Genomic DNA, 4,906 nt, shown 5'->3' on the forward strand with positions numbered 1-4,906 from the left:
AGTACAATTCCTGCATACATGTAATCTTTATAAAAGGAAACCAGATTCTTAAACTAAAAATAGCAAAATTTATCCCAATATAGAAAATTTAGTTGAATTGGGTTTGAGTGTGGTGAAGGTAGCTCAGGGAACACTATCCCTGCCATTGTCAGAACTGGTCCCACAAATTCTCTTTTCTCCACTCACCCCACAGTATGTGACTCTAAAGACTGTCTTAATATTACTGGGGTAAAAGATGAAGCTAAGATTGACTTGCTTAAAAGATGGAGAGAACACTTATAAGAGAGCACTTTGCTGCTGACCAAGCCCACCACTTGGGGAGCAGGGAAATAAGTCAACTCCCTTTTTCCCTAAGAAGAAATTTTTTAGATATTTTACTAAAAGAGAGCAAGTGGGAAGAGAATGCCAAGACTCTTGAAAATTTATATTAGGGGAAGCTAGGTAGTGCAGTGGATAGAGCACCAGCCCCAGATACCTAAGTTCAAATCCGGACTCAGACACTTAATAATTACCTAGCTGTGTGGCCTTAGGCAAGCTACTTAACCCCATTGCCTTGCAAAAACTAAATATATATATGTATGTGTGTATATATATATATATATATGATTTATACTTGATTCACACATATGCATTAAGAAATTTTACAGAGGAAATAAAAAGTGAAGACAAACTCATGATTGCGTAGTCTCAAACCAAGGGTTTCATTATTTACCCCAAACAAGCACATTTTTGATGCATCTAGGACCTAGGAGAATGACAAACTAATCTTAGTTACTGAGGTCAGGGCAACATTCTGGGTTCAAACAATTTCTAGTCACAAAAATTTGATTTCAATATCATAAAATAATTTTTTCAAAAATATAGCAAATAATTTCCCATAATATTTCACTCTTAGGTTAAAATTAATATTATCATACTAAAACTAGCATAAGAGTAAAAAAGCTGGGTTATAGTGTCAAAAATATTTCATTAAAATAATCTCAATCAAGGCCACCTAACTCACTACCTATTTCATTAAAAACTTGAAAGAATTCCTTTAAAGAGGACTAAGGAACATATTAATGGCCCTCCTTTCCTACTGTCTTGGTCAAAGGAATCAATTTAAATACATCTCAGGAACAAGTCAGGAAGTTCAAATTTGCACCAGGAAATAATTACACTATGGTTGTGAATATAAAATATATAATTTCATGCTTCCTTCAGTATCATGAAAGTTTTATTCAGTTAAGCAGAGGCAAGATTCCATTTATCTCTTAAGGAGACAAATCTCAACAAACAGACTTTATAAATAAATTGAGCAAGGTTGCAGCTTAAATTATGGTTAGAATGATCACAATAGATTGACAGAAATGGGAGATTTATATATCATCAGTTAGCTAGGGTAGCTTATAAATTACTGAATCACTGTAAGGAGATCATATTTCTCTATGTCAAAAGGTTAAAATTATTATTCCGTAAATCAAATTTTGGATGAATCAGGTTAATATAAACAAAGAAATTATAGAAAGAATAACCATGAATCCCAAGAGACAAATAAAAGTAATTTAGGTATATGCTTCTTTCAAATATAAACATCATGAAACATTAAAATCAAACTAATACAGTGATGATAGTGAATATTAAATAATTTAAAATATTTTCTGGTAACCCACAGCTAATACATGTGTAACTAACACATTTCATTTTGAATTATTGCTCTTATAATTTAGTTTTCTGATTTCTAGAAATACCATTTGTGCATAAGCATTCATTAATACATATAACATATTTGTTGCCTTTATTTTTATTAATTCATTTTTACCATGTCCCAATTCTTCATAACCCCATTATTTGGGGTTTTCTTGACAAAGATACTGGAATTGTTGTCATTTCTTTCTCCAATTAAGTTTGTAGATGAGGGAAACTAGGATAATCCAGGCTAAATGACTTGCCCAGGGTCACACAGTTAATTATTATCTGAGAAAAGATTTGAACTCATCTAGATGAGTTTCCCTGATTTCAGGTCTAGCAATCTATTCACTGTACCACCTAGTCTAATCTAGTTTTCTCTAAGTTTATTATTTAATTAAATTTAAAAAATTTTCACATCTTTATCTTATCTTGAAAGACTGAGATTCTCTGAAAAACTATTAGAAATGGGATTACAAGCTTAAAAACTCATATGAGTTAAACTCAGATAGAAAATGGTAAGATCTTTTACACTTATATGCTATTATAATATTTCAGAGATTGTTTATCATTATCCATTAATTAATATATTTAGAATTGTAAAAATTCCTTCCTTGACTATATAAATTTGTTATAGAAGAAAAAAGAGGGAAATGATTAAAGCAATATTCAAATTCTCCCTTCAGATATAGAAATGGATCTGACAAATAAAACCAAAAATATTCTCCTTAGCCAGGTAAAGGTCAAACCTAACAGTCAACCAAATAGCAAGGCCCCTCATTATTCATAGGGTATCATAGCCAGGCTTATTATCAACCTGGTGGAAATGTTTCTTGTACAGAATAAAAAGCACAGTGGAGGAAACTGAGTTAGAGGATTCTACTTTCATCTACACAAAAGATATCTGCCCATAATAATCATATTTTGTGATCAAAACTCAGAAAAATATCACATCTTAGTCCTTAGAGATTTTTTATCATAAATAGCAAAAGTTTACTAATAACAGCATAGTACTCTTATTTTTAGTTTTCCCTGTTTCAAAAATGGCTAACAAAAATAATATATAGTATAGGTAACCATATTGCCATATTTATCCTGGAACATAAATGAATAATTTAAAAATTAAGATCAATCAAATTATGGAGGTTCATATGTCATAATTTATTTAAAAATCCAGAAAAAATATTGTTATTCTATGCCTCAAGACCAACAGATATCTGTCTTATTTGCTCCTCAAGCAAAAATAAAATATCTGAATCTGTCTACTGTTTCTGAATTGGCTTAAAGATGTAACAAATATTTGGTACTTATTCAATTGTATAATTTCATTGCATTTGTGTGATAAAAAGCAATGTATCAGTCAAAACTCACTTTTTAAAATTAACCAACTCTTACTCTTAAACCCTTTTACTTTAATGATGGGAAGTCCTAATTTCTCATTAAACTATAGTAGGTCAAAATATGCTGCCAATAAGACTGAAAACATTCAATAGTTCTGATCAAATAGAAAGTTCCAAAAAAGGTGAAAAAGTCCGTGATACTCTTTTTCCAAATAGGAAGTTATAACAGCTTTTATCTAATGATAGCTATTATCAATTTTAAAATAAAAATAATGAATTAAATAAGAGTTCAAAAAATTGTGACCACATTCTTTAACAGTTCATTTCAGACAGAATCCAGATTCAGAGAAGTTAATTTTCTAATGATGCAATTGTATCATGCTCTGGAATCGTTTTTTTGTTTGTTTGTTTGTTTGTTTGTTTTTGGATATTAGCTTTCCTTCTGCAAAGGTTTCACAAAATTCCGAATGGGAGAACAATTAAAATTCTAATAATAACATCAATCATCATGTGTTTTTTGAAATATGTAACCAAAAAAAACCTTTTTTGCCAGTTAAAAATAACCAAAGTTTGTGATACTGAATTTGAACTCAAATGCCATGATATTTCAATTCTGCTGTCTTCAGACATGTCAACTTATGGCCAAATATCAAATATACATTTTACATTATATTTTGATGTACCACAATTACTATAAAAGAACATATATCACTTTAAATGAGACTCCCATTTTAGTTTATTTTCAAGAGTAACTTCATCCAAATTAAATCTGAATTTACAATTAAAAATTGTAAGATTCAAAGGTTAAAAATTTCCAAAGGTCATTAGTTTCCAGGACCATTACAGAATTTGAAACTTTAAGTTAATTAATTTTATTTTGTTTTTGTTTTTGTTTTTGTTTTTGCAAGGCAATGGGGTTGTGACTTGCCCAAGGTCACACAGCTAGGTAATTATTAAGTGTCTAAGTTCCAGATTTGAACTCACTTCCTCTTGACTCTGGGGCTGATGCTCTATGCAATGTGCCACTTAGATGCCTCAAGTTAGCTTACTTTAAAAGATTCTTAGTGACATTATAACTTTCTCATCTCTGTTTTTTTGGCTCCCTAAAGGTTCTAAGAATTGGAACATGCCCTGAGAGCAGTCCTTCCAGGTCAAAATTTAAGTATGCTCTTCTCAAATAGTTTCATACTGGACTCAAATAATTTCATGCTCTAAGGATTGGAACATGCACTTCCAATGGTCTTTCAAGGACAAAATTTTAGTAGGCTCAATGTCAATGATGCCATGCTACAAATTTATCCCTAGCTTTTATTTGGCAAACATTAATAATTGAAAGAATACTGTCTATCTTAAATAGTCCCCTTTAAAATTTCTCATATCCTTTTTATATCAATGAGATCAACAATCCTTTAAACATCTTTATAAAATTCAGAAAAGATAGGTCACTTAATTGGGCCTCATGTTGTTGAAGGGTCAGAAGATTCCAGTTCCTTTCTTCTGACATCTTGTTCTCTTTCTAGATATTGTTAGCAAAAGAGTCATTGAGATCCTTTTAAAAAGTAAGGTCAAAAAAGGGTCAATGTCAGATGCTGACAAATTATTTTTTAATGCTTCTGTGGCCAAAGTTTTGCTTTCAACACATGATTATTCAACCAGTTACAGATTACTTACACATGCTCCAAGACACTGTTTTTAAATGCCATCATGTTTCTCTTATAAACATGAAATTGAGGGGGTAGCTAGGTGGTGCAGTGGATAGAGCACCGGTTGTGGAGTCAGTAGTACCTGAGTTCAAATCTGACCTCAGACACTTAATAATTACCTAGCCATGTGGACTTGGGCAAGCCACTTAACCCCATTGCCTTGTAAAAATAAATAAATAAAAAATAAAATAAACA

The sequence above is a fragment of the Macrotis lagotis genome, chromosome 1 (assembly GCF_037893015.1).
Source record: "Macrotis lagotis isolate mMagLag1 chromosome 1, bilby.v1.9.chrom.fasta, whole genome shotgun sequence".
Classification (NCBI taxonomy): domain Eukaryota; kingdom Metazoa; phylum Chordata; class Mammalia; order Peramelemorphia; family Peramelidae; genus Macrotis; species Macrotis lagotis.